The sequence below is a fragment of the Martes martes genome (assembly GCF_963455335.1).
Source record: "Martes martes genome assembly, chromosome: 5".
In the NCBI taxonomy this organism is placed as follows: domain Eukaryota; kingdom Metazoa; phylum Chordata; class Mammalia; order Carnivora; family Mustelidae; genus Martes; species Martes martes.
Window position 1 is genome coordinate 9,146,311 of NC_137892.1, and position 16,125 is coordinate 9,162,435.

General features: G+C 37.4%; 1 pseudogene across 1 annotated transcript; it reads left to right on the forward strand.

Annotated features, from left to right (window-relative positions):
- The first annotated feature begins 5,040 nt into the window (after nt 1–5,040).
- On the forward strand, nt 5,041–5,972 carry LOC308342653 (olfactory receptor 2L5-like; annotated as a pseudogene). The gene has a single exon. The product of its transcript is annotated as an olfactory receptor 2L5-like (transcript).
- The last annotated feature ends 10,153 nt before the right edge of the window (nt 5,973–16,125 follow it).

Genomic DNA, 16,125 nt, shown 5'->3' on the forward strand with positions numbered 1-16,125 from the left:
TGACTTTTTTTTTTTTTGCCAATTTGAATGTTTTTTTTTTTAATAACTGCTGATGCTGAGACTTCTAGTACTATGTTGAACAACATGGGTGAGAGTGGACATCCTTATCATGTTCCTTATCTTAAGAGAAAATATCTCGGCTTTTTCCAATTGAGAATTATAAATGGTGCTGGGGAAATTGGGCAGCTATGTATAGCAGAATGAAAGTCAACCATTCTCTTATACCACACAAAAAGATAAACTCAAAATGGATGAAAGACCTCAATGTGAGGGAGGAATCTATCAAAATCCTAGAGGAGAACATAAACAGTGGCCTCTTTGACATTGGCCACAGCATCTTCTTTGAAGACATGTCTCCAAAGGCAAGGAAAACAAAAGTAAAAATCAGCTTTTTGGACTTCAGGATAAAAAAAAAAACAAAAAAAAAACAAAAAAAAAAACCAACCTCTGCATAGCAAAAGAAACAGTCAACAAAACTAAGAAGGAACTTATGGAATGAGAGATGATATTAGCAAATGATATTTCATCTACAGAGCTGAAATCCAAGATCTGCAAAGAACTTCTCAAACTCAACACCCAAAAAACAAATGAGGAAGTAAAAAAATTGGCAGAAGACATGAACAGGTACTTCTCCAAAGAAGACATACAAGTGGCTAACAGACACATGAAAAAATGCTCATAATCATTAGCCATCAGGAAGATTTAAATCAAAACCACATTGAGATACCACCTTACACCAGTTAGAATGGCCAAAATTGACACAGGAGGAAACAACAAATGTTGGTGAGGATGTGGAGCAAGCAGACCCCTCTTACACTGTTGGTTAGAATGCAAGGTGGAAAAGTCACTATGGAAAACAGTATGAATGTTCCTCAGAAATTTAAAAACAGAGCTACCCTATGTCCTGACAATTGCATTACTGGGTATTTACTCCAAAAATACAGATGCAGTGAAAAGAAGGGACACATGCTCCCCAATGTTCATAGTAGCAATATTCACAATAGCCAAATTGTGGAAGGAGCTGAGATATCCTTCAACAGATGAATGGGCAAAGAAGATGTGGTCCACATACACAACAGAATATTACTCAGCCATCAGAAATGATGAATACCCACCATTTGCATCGACGTGGTTGGAACTGGAGGGGATTATGCTAAGAGAAATAAGTTAAGCAGAGAAAGACAATCATCATATGGTTTCAGTCATATGTGGAACATAAGGAATAGCATGGAAGATATTAGGAAAATGAAGAGGGAGAATCAGAGGAGGAGACAAACCATGAAGGAGTATGGACTCTGGGAAACAAACCAAGAATTTCAGAAGGGAAGGGTGTGGAGGGATGGGCTAGCCCACTCATGGGTATTAAGGAAGACATATATTACATGGAGCACTGGATATTATATACAAACAGTGAATCATGGAACACTATATCAGAAACTAATGATGTACTTTATGGTGACTAGTATTACATGATAAAATTTTAAAAAAACAAAGTAATTATTGATATACATGTATTTATTCCCATTTTTTACTTGTTTTATGATTATATTTGTAGTTTTTCTCTGATTCTTGTCTTTTTGTTTTTCACGGTTTGGTGTTTTTTATAATGATCTAGTTGGATGTCTTTCTCTTTGTCCTTTGTATATCTAATGCTGGCTTTTTATTTGTGGTTACCATTATGTTTGTATATAGAATTTTCTGTATGTACCAGTCTATATTAAGTTGATTATCACTTAAGTTTGAACACATTCTTTACTTCTATCCCTGGCATACTTATGTATATTGTGTCATATTTCACAACCTTTATTTTCTGAAACCTTGACTGATTTTTACAGAAATACTTATTTTTCATCTTTTTTGTGTGTTTCCTGCTTTCATACTGTCATGTATGGTCTTTTCTTTCCACTCAAAGAGTTCCCTTTAATATTTGTGCAGGGTTGGTCTGGTGGTCATGAACTCTTTTAGTACTAGTTTGTCTGAAGAGTTCTTTATCTCTCCTTCTATGCTGAATGATGGCTTTGCTGAATAAAGTTTATCTGGCTGCAGATGTTTCCATTTTTGCACTTTGAGCGTGTTATGGCACTCTCTTCTGACTTGGAAAGTTTCTGCTGAAAAATCCCAACAGCATTGTGTGGTTGTTGCATGTAATAGTATGTAATAGTATTGCTTTCTTGTATATTCCTTGTATGTAATAGTGTTATTTTATCTTTTTTGCTTTATTTTTTTATCACTCCTTTTTTCCATTTTAATTACTTTGTGTTTTGGTATGGATATCTTTAGGTTGATTTTTGTTTGTTCAGGAATCTCTTTCCTTTCTGGATCTGGATATGTTTCGTTCATCAGATTAGGAATTATTTCTTCAGATTAAATTTTCTGCCCTCCTTAATTTCTTCTTCTGAGGTTCCTATCATGTTACTGTTACTAATCTTAATAGAGTCACAGAGTTCCCTTTGTCTTTTCTTATTTTTCATAATTATTATCTCTTATTTGCTCAACATAATTATTTTCCATTAGTCTGTATACCAGGTCATTAGTTCATTCCTATGATTTCTCTAGTCTGATATTTGTTCTATCAAGTACATTTTTAATTTCATTTGTCATGTCCTACATTTCTGATTGGTTCCCTTTTATCTTTTTATTAAGGGTCCCACTGATGCCCTCCCCTCTTTTCTCAAATCCAGTGAGTGTCTTTATAATCATTATTCTAAATTCTCTAATAGTCATTTTACTTACATCCATTTTGCTTTGGTGTTTTGCAGGATCTTTGTCCTTTTCTTTCATTTTGGACATATTCCTCTTTCTGTTCATTTTGATTAACTCTCAGAGCCTATTAGTTTCTGCTAGATAAGTCAGGTATATCTCCTGCTCTCATAGGTAATGGTCTTATAATGAAAAGTTCCTGTAGTACCATGTAGTTCAGAGTCCCCTGTTCTCCAGGGCTTGACACTTTACTCTGATGAGTGTGCTTTGCCATTGTGTCCTGGCCATTTTTTTTCTTTCAGTCCACTTTCCTGTAGAAGCTCTATTTTCCTATTGTGGGCACTGTCTTGTCTCTGTTTAGGGTGGAGTTTATGTTTACCATGTGTGCACTGGTCTCCTTGAGAAATGCGACCTGCCACCACTGCCACTGGAAGTGAGGCCCTGCAAAACTCACAGGTGTAGAGACTCAGTATAGGCAGGGATTTGTGCTGGTCTTTGGGAAGTTACCAGTAAATGTAAGACTGAGGAAAGCTTGACTGGAAAATATGAAACCACAAAAATGTAGGCAGCAGTCAGGTTTGTTATAATCAAGTTAGGCAATAGAGTGTCTGCACAGTCATTCTTGCAGGTGACCCTATGGTTATGCTGGGAAGGAACGGGAGAAGGAAATGTAACCTATCAGCTCCTTTGTTCATGGAGGGATCTTCCTGCAACCCCTGCCTGCTTCTCTGGAAAACATTTCAAGATGATGGGACACCTACATAGCTCAGCCTTTAAGCATCTGCCTTTGGCTCAGGTCATGATCCCAGGGTCCCGAGATTGAGCCTTGCATTGGGATTCTTGCTCAGTAAGAAACCTGCTTCTCCCTCTCCCATTCCCCTTGATTGTGTTCCCTCTCTTGATGTGTTTCCCTCTGTGTCAAATAAATAAATAAATACAATCTTTTAAAAGAGAGAGAGAGAGAGGAAAAGAAAACACTTCAATGTGAGTAAATAATTCACTCCCATATGTTCAGGTATTTTTCAAACTGCTGCTTCTATGCTGTATCTGCATGGGCTAATTGGCACACCATATCGTTAAGAGCAGGGTCTCTGCTTACTAATGCCATTGGAGCTTTCACAGAGCTGAGCCTGATTTTTAAAATCCCAGGCTTTAATTTCTACTAGTTGAAAGAACTCATGAAAAACAGCCCCTCTTTCTTTCATAGTCAAATGTTATGGGAAGTTGTCTTCCCCATGTGGGACACCAGTGGGATAGACTATTAATCACTCTTCCCCATGATAATGGTTTCTTCCCTATTATGGATGATCATGGTTTGTTTTGCTCATCAAACATCTTCCTGGCTTTGCTATGTTCTTCAAAGTGGCTTCTTTTCTACCTTTATTTGTGGAGTTTCCTCTGCCACTCTGTGGGTCCTTCTCTGGGTTATTTATACTTTTGTGAGTGTTACCTAGTTGTATCCATGGGATGAAATCAGTTAATGGCCCTTTTACTTTGCCATCTTCCCAGCCTCCTTAAGATATTTTAAACGTTTACTCTTCTATTTTGGGATGCTCAAGCAAAATAGTGAGGGCTGCAATAGACATGGTTTATAGAAGACTTCTGGAGAATGGTCTGCTCTATACTAAGAAATTAAAATGGAAGGTTGAAAGTAATGGTAATGGAGGAATGTAATAATTATTTCTATTTATTTAAACGCTTGTACTTTTCTAGTCCACACCATGAACTGGTAACTGATTTTCAGGAAGGTTTATTCAATAAGTTAGAACACAGAGACAAGAAGGAAATCCAGCTTATTGACATGAAAGAAAAAAATTATAGTTATAGTTATAGATATATAGATATAGATATAGATATATCTGAAAGTGTAATATAACCTTGAATGAAAACATAAACTTTTTCCATGTATTACTAAATTTATTCCTATTATGAACCAAATGAGTATTTGAACTGATACAACTGTGTTCATTCTTTGCAAGAGAATTATGTTTATATTTAATTAAAACATTTGGTATTTTTAATATGTGACTTTATGAAGTGCATAGAATTATTAGTATCCTATTAAGGTAGATATAGATATTTTCTTTTCATTATTTCATTAATTCTTTATAGAATATTTTGAATGTAAATGCTTACCATCTTAGCCTGTAGATTTATGAAACAACATAGAACTGCTTTCTCAAAATAGGAAGCTTTATTTACTTAAGGAATTGAGTATTTCCTGAAAACTTCACATTATGGTATTTTTTTAATGTAAAAAGTATATATATATATTTATATATATATATATACACATTACATGTGTTTTTCTCTTTTTCCAGGGAAACCAAACAATAGAATATGGAAAATTACAACCAAACATTAACTGATTTCCTTTTATTGAGATTATTTCCACCATTGAGTATTGGCCTCTTTCTTTTTATTCTCATTGCACTTATTTTCTTAAAGGCTCTTTTTGATAATGTATCCATGATCATCCTTCTCCTCTTGGACACCCATCTCCATACACCCATGTATTTTCTACTTAGCTCTCCCTCATGGACCTGAACTACATTTCCACCATTGTCCCCAAGATGGCTTTCAATTATCTCTCTGGAAATTAGTCTATTTCACTTATTGGTTGTGGGGTTCAGAGCTTCTTCTTCTTGACTTTAGCGATTACAGAAGCACTACTCTTGACATCTATGACCTATCATTATGTAGCTATTTGTTTTCCTCTTCACTATCCTGTTTGCATGAACAAAGAAGTCTGTGTGCTAATGATAATAAGACCATAGACAATAAGATCTATCAACTCCTGTGCCCACACTGTATATGCCCTCCAAATCTCTTATTGTCAATCCAGAGCCATCAACCATTTTTTCTGTGATGTCCTGGCCATGTTGACGCTGGCCTGCATGGACACCTGGGTCTATGAGTACACACTGTTTGTGAGCACCACCCTCTTGATGGTGTTTCCTTTAATTGGGATTGCATGTTCCTGTGGCTGGGTTCTCCTTGCCATCTGCCACATGCAGTCAACAGAGGGCAGGAAGAAGCCCTATTCAACCTGCAGCACCCATCTCACTGTGGTGACTTTCTACTATGCACCCTTTGCTTACACTTACCTGTGCCCAAGGTCCTTCCCATCTCCCACAGAGGACAAGGTCTTGTCTGTCTTCTACACCATCCTGACCCTAATGCTTAACCCCATCATCTACAGCCTGAGAAACAAGGAGGTGATAGGGGCCATGAGAAGAGTGATTCAGAGGATGTGCTTTATAAAACCATAAAGTAAGTTCTCATTAGTCCTGTGGCCTCAGAAGTAGATTACTTGTATTTTGTATACTCCTTAAGAACACTATTATCCTAAGACTGAAGAGAAGGACTAAAACATCCAGAAAATTAAAATAATTCAGATTTGACCAAATAATTATACGTTTCTAAACACTTGTTCTATTTTCGTTATGGTAATTTTTAGTAAATAGAAAGGACATAGTAGTTCCTCTATCTTGTTTGCAGAAGGTTTTTATAATATGTAGAAATTAAAATAGTAATTGCCCAGCTTGATGGTATCATTCACTATAATAGTTCTACTGTATTTAATATATATCCCAAAATGACTAAAATAATACAAAGAGCAATAAATCCCATAACTTTGGTCATTCTATTGATAACCAAAATATTACCTGTTTTATTTATATCATAGTGTATTCTTAACTGATACATATTAGTTCTCCTATCTCCCAGTTTTCGGAATAGGTGATAGATATAGAGGTTTGTCAGAGGCCTCTGCATAAATTAGAATTTCTCACATAGCTAGAGAGGAAATATAACAAGTCTGCATCTTTCTGGGGTACCTGGGTGACTCAGTAATTTAAGTGTCTGCCTTCAGTTCAGGTCATGTTCCAGGGCCCTGAACTCAAGGTCCTTCTTCTCCCACTCTGCCTGCTGTTTCCCCTGCATGTGTTCTCTCTCTGTGTCAAAAAATAATAAAATAAAATAAAATAAAATAAAATCCTTGAGAAAAAGTTTCTATCTTTTATGAGAGGATCTCTGAGATAGTCTGGGTGATTGATTTTTAAGGTTTATTTATTTTAGAAAGAGAGTGAAAGAGAATGAAAGAGAGAATGGTCAGGGTGCAAAGGGAGAGGGGAGAAAAACACAAGAAAACACAAGCAGACTCCATGCTGACTGTGGAACCCAACATGAGGACTGGATGTTACTACTCTGAGATCTTGACTTGAGCCAAAGCCAAGAGCCAGATAGCTAACTAACGATGCCACCCCAAGCATCCCAATCTGGATGATTCTTTTCTTTTTAAAAATTTTATTCATTTGAGATAGAGAGTGAGGAAGAGAAAGATAGCACAATAGGGGGGTGGGGAGGGAGAAGCAGAACCCCCCGACCCCAGTTGGGCAGGAAGGTTGATGCTGGGTTTGATCCCAGGACCCTGGGTTCACTACCTAAACTGAAGGCAGATGTTTAACCAACTGAGCCACTCAGGCACACTTAAACTGATTCTTTTTTTTTTTTAAGATTTTATTTATTCATTTGACAGAGAGAGACACAGTGAGAGAGGGAGCACAAGCAGGGAGAGTGAGACAGGGAGAAGCAGGCATCTCACTGAGTAGGGAGCCCAATGCAGACCTCAATTCCATATCATCAGGAATCATAACCTGTGTCAAAAGCAGGTGCTTAATGACTGAGCCACTCAGGCGCCCCTAATTCTTAAGGAAGAAATCTTAGGGATATATAATTAGAGTTGGAGAAATACAAAATGTGCTATAGAAGAATGACAGCTACTTTAATATGATGGGTGTGGTGCATAAACAATGAATTCTGGAACACTGAAAAGAAATAAAAAAAATAGTCTGTGCAAATTAATCAATCTGAAAAACTCTTAAATGATTCCTTAATATATGCTAAAATTGTATGTCTCATGTGACCACTGTTATAAACTTATAATTTAACACCTGCTATGAACATGTTATTTTCCATTTGCTATCCTCATAATCCTAGAAGACTAGTTCTGGGGGTTTGTTTGGCATTAACATTTCCACTTCAGTATTTTGAGCAGCTGTACCTGCTCGGTCATTTCCCTGCAAAGTTCCTATTATTAATCTCAGTTTAACTTTACAATGGATGAAGGTCCATTAGTATCAGGAGAGACTCTACCATACTCTTTATTTTCTAAGGACATGTGGGAAGAAGGAAACTAGAATTATCATCTAAGAAGCCATGGATTATCCCAATGAGAACAATGATGGATGATTAATGTATGAGACTTGAAAATTATCACTTTTTTCCAAAATAGGAAATCCATATTTTAGAAGACATGATATAAATTTTATGTTTTATACTAAAACCAATTTAACATTTAGAAAATTCGTGATTATTAACTTTAAAAGCTTTTTTTAAACTTTAACTTAACTTTAAAAGCTTTTGTCATTTTGGAATGACAAAAGTATGACTGCTTATCGTCTAATACATAATAAAAATTTTCTCATTACAAAGGATTGTATGATATTATAGCAAAACTTTTAAAAAGAAACAGTTTCATGCTTCTGAAATAATTGCCTCATGCTGCAAAATTTAAGTCTCAAATATGGAGAAAAGATTTTATTTATGACTTAGTATCAATAACCAAATATTTCTAAGCATTTACTGTTTTCTAAATTAATTAAAATATTATTCAGAATATGATTAGCTAAAGTTCTAAGCTGAAGTATATTTATTTACTAACAAAAATTTAATTAGAAACAATTATGATTAAAAAAGAGTAAGTGGTTTGTGGATTCTCCAGAATGGCTGGCCAATTAGATCTTAAGAGTCCATGATTACAAGCAATTTACAAAATTGCTTCACGTGGCAACCTCATTGTTGCCCCTCCTGGGCACCATTCACAGTCCCAGAACCACATGATGATCTTTTCTGGGAGCCTGGTGAATACACTGCTGTTGCACATTCTCTACCTTGAGTAAGTTATACCAAGCTAACGTTTGTAATAAAATAATTTGGTGCAGAGTATTTTCCCTGGAAAAAAATTAAGAATTAACAAGGGAGTGTGTACTTAGGTCCTAACACAGATAACAGAAATTTTATTAAAATTAAATACGTCAGAAGAAAAATCAGATACAAAACAAAACAAAACAAACAAAAAACCCTCTACACTAGACTCTAGACTTCTGCTAAAACAGTGGTTCTGCCTCAGTGATAACTGTCTCAGTTATCTTCCTACATGACACATTGTGTGTGAGAACTATGTGAAATTCATTATTTTCAAAATAATTTTCAAAATATGTTTATCCAGCAAGGCTGACATTCAGAATGCATAGAGAGATAAAGAGCTTCCAAGACTGGCAAGGTCTAAAAGGATATGTGACCACCAAGCTGGCATTACAAAAAAAAATACTAAGGGGAGTTCCATAAAAGAAGAAAGAATCCAAGAGTGACATAGAACAGAAATTTACAGAGACAATCTATAGAAACAAGGACTTCACAGGCAACATGATGTCAATAAAAATATATCTTCCAATAATCATGCTCAAAGTGAACAGACTAAATGCTCCCATATAAGAGCACAGGATTGCAGATTGAATAAAACAACAAGAACCACCCATATACTGTCTACAAGAGACACACTTGGAGCCTAAAGATATATCCAGACTAAAGTGAAGGGATGGAGAAGAATATTTTATGACAATGGACTTCAAAAGAAAGCTGGGATAGCGATTCCCATATCAGATAAATTAGATTTTAAATTTAAGACTGTAGTCAGAGGTACAGAAGGGCACTAAATCATTCTTAAAGGGTCTAACCACCAAGAAGGTCTAAGAATTGTAAATATCTATGCCCCCAACATGGGAGCAGTCAACTACATAAGCCAAATTTTAATCAAAATAAAGAGTCATATTTATATGAATACATTAATTATAGAGGATCTTAACACACCATTCTCAGCAATAGACAGATCATCTATGCAGAAAATCAACATAGAAACAAGAGTTTTGAACGACACATTGGACCAGATGCACCTCATAGATATATACAGAACATTTCACACTAAAACGGCAGAATACACATTCTTCTTGAGTGCACATGGAACTTTCTCAAGAATAGACCACATTCTGGATCACAAAACAGGGCTCAACCAATACCAATAGATTGAGATTATTCCCTGCATATTCTAAGACCACAGTGTTTTGAAACTGGAACTCAACCACAAGAAAAAGTTTGGAAACAACTCAAAAACTTGGAAGCTAAAGACCATACTTCCCAAGAATGTTTGGATCAGCCAGTAAATCAAAAAAGAACTTAAACATTTGCAAATATCTTATCCCATTTCATGGGTTGCCTCTTTGCCTTCGCTGTATGGAAGCTTTTCTTTTTTTTTTTTAAAGATTTTATTTATTTATTTGACAGAGATCACAAGTAGGCAGAGAGAGAGAGAGGAAGGGAAGCAGAATCCCTGCTGAGCAGAGAGCCCGATGCAGGGCTCGATCCCAGGACCCTGGGATCATGACCTGAGACGAAGGCAGAGGCTTTAACCCACTGAGCCAACCAGGCGCCCCTGTGCAGAAGCTTTTGATCTTGATGAAGTACCAAAAGTTCATTTTTGCTTTTGTTTCCTTCGTCTTTGGAGACATATCTTGAAAGAAGTTGCTGTGGCTGATATCAAAGTGGTTACTGCCTATGCTCTCCTTGAGGATTCTGATGGATTCCTGTCTCACGTTGAGGTCTTTTATCCATTTTGAGTTTATCTTTGTATATGGTGTAAAAGAATGGTCGAGTTTCATTCTTCTACATATAGCTGTCCAGTTTTCCCAGGACCATTTATTGAAGAGACTGCCTTTTTTCCACTGGATATTTTTTCCTGTTTTGTCGAAGATTATTTGACCGTAGAGTTGAGGGTCCATATCTGGGCTCTCTACTCTGTTCCACTGGTCTGTGTGTCTCTTTTAATGCCAGTACCATGCGGTGTTGGTGATCACAGCTTTGTAGTAAAGCTTGAAATCAGGTAACGTGATGCCGCCAGTTTTATTTTTGTTTTTCCCAACATTTCCTTAGCAATTCGGGGTCTCTTCTGATTCCATACAAATTTTAGGATTATTTGCTCCAGCTCTTTGAAAAATACCGGTGGAATTTTGATCGGAATGGCATTAAAAGTATAGATTGCTCTAGGCAGTATAGACATTTGAACAATGTTTATTCTTCCGATCCAAGAGCATGGAATGGTCTCCCATCTTTTTGTGTCTTCTTCAATTTCTTTCATGAGTGTTCTGTAGTTCCTCGAGTACAGATCCTTAACCTCTTTGGTTACGTTTATTCCGAGGTATCTTATGGTTCTTGGTGCTATAGTAATTGGAATCGATTCTCTAATTTCCCTTTCTGTATTTTCATTGTTAGTGTATAAGAAAGCCACTGATTTCTGTACATTGACTTTGTATCCTGCCACGTTACTGAATTGCTCTATGAGTTCTAGAAGTTTGGGGGTGGAGTCTTTTGGGTTTTCCATATAAAGGATCATGTCATTTGCGAAGACAGAGAGTTTGACTTCTTCCTTGCCAATTTGGATACCTTTTATTTCTCTTTGTTGTCTGATTGCTCTTGCTAGGATATCTAATACCAAGTTAAACAAGAGTGGTGAGAGTGGGCATCCTTGTCGTGTTCCTGATCTCAACGGGAAGGCTGCGAGCTTTTTCCCATTGAAGATGATATTTGCTGTGGGTCTTTCATAGATAGATTTGATGAAGTTCAGGAATGTTCCCTCTATCCCTATACTTTGAAGCATTTTAATCAGGAATGGATGCTGGATTTTGTCAAATGCTTTCTCTGCATCAATTGAGAGGACCACGTCGTTCTTCTGTCTTCTCTTATTGATTTGTTCTATCACATTGATTGATTTGCGGATGTTGAACCATCCTTGTAACCCAGGGATGAATTCCACCTGGTCATGGTGGATAATCTTTTTAATTAGCAATAATCGCGCTTCGGATAAACCTCATTAGCTACGATACTGCCACTGCGCAAAGCTGTGGTGGATAATCTTTTTAATGTGCTGTTGGATCCTGTTTGCTAGGATCTTGTTGAGAATTTTAGCATCCATATTCATCAGTGATATGGGTCTGAAATTCTCCTTTTTGGTGTGGTCTTTGTCTGGTTTGGGGATCAGGGTAAGTCTGGCTTCATAAAAAGAGTCTGGAGGTTTTCCTTCTGCTTCAATTTTTTGAAACAGCTTCAGGAGAATAGGTGTTATTTCTTTCTTGAAAGTTTGGTAGAATTCCCCAGGGAATCCATCAGGTCCTGAACTCTTGTTTTTTGGGAGACTTTTTATAACTGCTTCAATCTTGTTACTAGATATGGGTCTATTCAGGTTGTCAATTTCTTCTCAGTTCAATTTTGGGAGTTTATAGTTTTTCAGGAATGCCTCCATTTCATCTAGGTTGCTTAGCTTATTGGCATATAACTGCTGATAAAAACTTCTGATGATTGTTTCTTCTTCCTTGATGTTCGTTGTGATCTCTCCCTTTTCATTCATAATTTTATTAATTTGGGCTTTCTCCCTTTCTTTTGGATTAGTGTGGCCAATGCTTTATCGATCTTCTTAAGTCTTTCAAAAAACCAGCTTCTGGTTTCATTCATATTTCTACTGTATCTCTAGTTTCTACCTCATTGATCTCTGTTCTAATCTTGATTATTTCCCATCTTGTGTGTGGAGTTAGTTTGATTTGTTGTTGATTCTCCAGTTCTTTAAGGTATAGAGACAGCTGGTGTATTCTGGATTTTTCAATTTTTTTGAGGGAGGCTTGGATGGCTATGAATTTCCCCCTTAGGACCGCCTTTGCTGTATCCCATAGGTTTTGGAGTGAAGTGTCTTCATTCTCATTGGTTTCCATGAATTGTTCAAGTTCTTCTTTGATCTCCTTGTTGATCCAAGCATTCTTTTTTTTTTTTAAGATTTTATTTATTTATTTGACAGACAGAGATCACAAGTAGGCAGAGAAGCAGGCAGAGAGAGAAGGGGAAGCAAGCTCCCCGCCAAGCAGCGAGCCCAATGCGTGGCTCGCTCCAAGGACCCTGGGACCATGACCCAAGCCAAAGGCAGAGGCTCTAACACACTGAGTCACCCAGGCGCCCCTGATCCAAGCATTCTTAAGCAAGGTGGTCTTTAGCTTCCAGACGTTTGAGTTCCTTCTGAACTTTTCCTTGTGATTGAGCTCCAGCTTCAAAGCATTGTGATCTGAGAATATGCAGGGAATAATCTCAATCTATTGCTATCAGTTGAGTCCTGATTCGTGCCCCAGTATGTGGTCTATTCTGGAGAAGGTTCCATGTGCACTTGAGAAGAATGAGTATTCTGCTGTTTTAGGGTGGAATGTTTTGTATAGATCTATGTGGTCCATCTGGTCCAATGTGTCATTCAATGCTCTTATTTCTTTATGAATTTTCTGCTTCGATGATCTGTCTATTTCTGAGAGAGGCGTGTTAAGATCTCCTACTCTTAATGTATTCATATCAATATGACTCTTTATCTTGATTAATAGTTTTCTTATGTAATTGGCTGTTCCCATATTGGGGGCGTAGATATTCACAATTGTTAGGTCATCTTGGTGGATACTCCCTTTAAGAATGATGTAGTGTCCTTCTGTATCTCTGACTAGAGTCTTTAGTTGAAAATATAATTTATCTGATATAAGAATGACTACCCTGACCTTCTTTTGAGGCCCATTGGCATGAAAGATGCTTCTCCATCCCTTCACTTTCAGTCTGGGTGTATCCTTAGGTTTGAAATGGGTCTCTTGTAGACAACATATGGATGGGTCCTGTCTTTTTATCCAATCTGCAACCCTATGTCGTTTTATGGGCACATTCAGGCCATTCACATTGAGAGTGATTATTGATAGATATGTTTTTATTGACATCGTGTTACCTTTGAAGTATTTCTTTCTGTAGATTGTCTCTATATTTCTGTTCAATGCTATTCTTAGGATTTTTCCTTTTTATAGAACCCCCCTTAATATTACCTGCAGTGTAGGCTTGGTGGTTGCATACTCTTTTAAGACTTGCCGGTCTTGGAAAACTCTTTATCTCTCCATCCATTTTGAATGTCAGCCTTGCTGGATAAAGTATTCTTGGCTGCATGTTCTTCTCATTTAGTGCCCTGAATATATCTTGCCAGAACTTTCTGCCTTGCCAGGTTTCTGTGGACAGGTCTGATGTTATTCTGATGGGCTTTCCTCTGTATGTAAGGCGCTTCTTTGTCCTTGCTGCCTTCAAGAGGGTCTGCCTACAATTATAATTCTTCATTCTTGCTATTAGGTGTCTTGAGGACTTTCAAGAATCTATAATCTTGGGGGGATGCCGTTCTGCCTCTAGTACATGAACGCTGGTTCCATTTATGAGAATGGAAAAATTTTCTTGAAGAACTTGTTCCACTATATCTTCTAGACTTCTTTCTTTCTCCTCCCCTTCAAGGATTCTAATAATTCTGACGCTGGAACATTTCATGGCATTATTTATTTCTCTGATTCTGTTTTCGTGGCTTCTAAGCTGTTTGTTCCAGGCTTCCTCCTGATCCTTTCTCTCTATCTGTTTGTCCTCCAGATCACTAATTCTATCTTCAGTCTCAGTTACCCTAGCTCTTAGAGAATTTAGATTAGATTGGAACTCATTGAGAGCATTGTGAACTTCATCTCTGTTGGCTTTCAGTTCTGCCCTAACATTGTGTACATCATCCCTGGTGGCTTTCAGTTCTGCCCTAATCAATTCCGTTTGGTCATCCATGGCTTTCTCCAACCTAGCTATCGCCTGGATAATTGTTAGCCTGAATTCCCTTTCCAACATATTGTCTATGTCAGTAGCCAATAGCTCTGTTGCAGAAGGCCCATCTGAATTTTTCTTCTGTATCCTTCCTCTTCCTAGTCATTTTGGTGAGAGATTGCTGAACGGATGTAGCTCGATGTATCAACAGTGGTACAGTCAAGGTGCACCCTGCAACACTTCTGAGCAATCAGGAGTCCCCAACTAAACGAAAGAAAAAAGAAAGAGAGAAAAGAGAATAGAAAAAGAAAAATAGAGAGAGAGAGAGAGAGAGAGAGAGGAAAAGAAGGAAAGATAAAAGAGAAGACTCAGCCCAAATCGACCCCATGGTAAGATTCATGATGTATACAAACAAAAACAGACAAACAAAAAGACTGATAAAATTATATGACAAGAGAAAAAATATATATATATATAAAAGCAAAAAAAAAAAAAGAAGAAGAAGAAGAACCTCGTCAAAAAGAACTCCAAGTATAAGATTTATACTCTCAGGACAAACACAAATACACAGAAACACTGGCAGAAGAAAAAGATGGGAGAGTGGTTATAAATTCTCAGTGTGGGTGAGGAAGTTTATTTTGATTCTTCCTGGATGTATCTTGATATCTTTGTTAAAGGGCTCAACTTTCCTAAGATAAAGGGGGATTAAAAATTGGTTTACCTATAGGGGTAGCATTGATTGGGGAATGGGGATTACCTTGTAGTTTAACTCTATATGAATATTAAAATATAAAAATAAAAAAAGAATAAACTAAAATAAACTAAAAATATTTAAAAATTTTAAAATTTTTAAAAATAGAAAAGCAAAAGACAAACACAGGTATATATATCAAAAAGTTCAGGTTAAAAGGTTTTTATATAATTTGATGTACTGGACATCTCACTGTGATGGTAAATAGGTTACAAAAATTATCTATATAAAAAAATGAAGCAGAATAGTGGGAATGAATTAAAAATAAAAGTTGTATCTATGAAGTAGTGGTGGTTATTCTCTTGTCGTCCCCCCCCTCCCAGTTGGTTTTCTGGGGAAGGGCCTGCCACATGGGTTTTCAGGCAATGTTCCCTGAGTTAAGTCCCCCCGACACTTTCAAGGAGGTTGGCTCTGAGTAAACCAGTTTTTCAGTCTTTTGTTCTTTGGAGGTTTTCATGTTTGTTTTTTCATGTTTTTTTTTTTCTCTTGCCTTGACAACTTTTGATGTTTTTTGGAGGTTTAGAGGAAAGCAAACTGCACCCCGACCTCCCTCTTAGAGAGAAGCCTCAGTCTGTTCCCCTCTAGGTGCTGTGGAGCACATAAGTTCCCCTTCAGCCACTGGCAGAGGACGTTTTGAGTCACGGTCCCTGGGGAGGCAGGAATTCCTGCTTGTACCCAAAACCACAACAGCAGAGGCTGTCTGGGCAGTGCTGGACTGCCAGAGAGGTTCCAAGCAGCAATCGCACACTGAGATTTTCCCACTGGCCCGGGCTGGGAGTGCCTGGTCTTTCCGGGTCCTAGAGCTCCGGGTATGCACACACCTCTCTCAGGGGAGGGAGTGGGGCATGCACGTCTCAGACTCTGATAGCAGGGCATGGCACACGCATGGAGACTGCAAAAAGGCTATGCTTCTGCTGGCTGGTGTGGCTCCC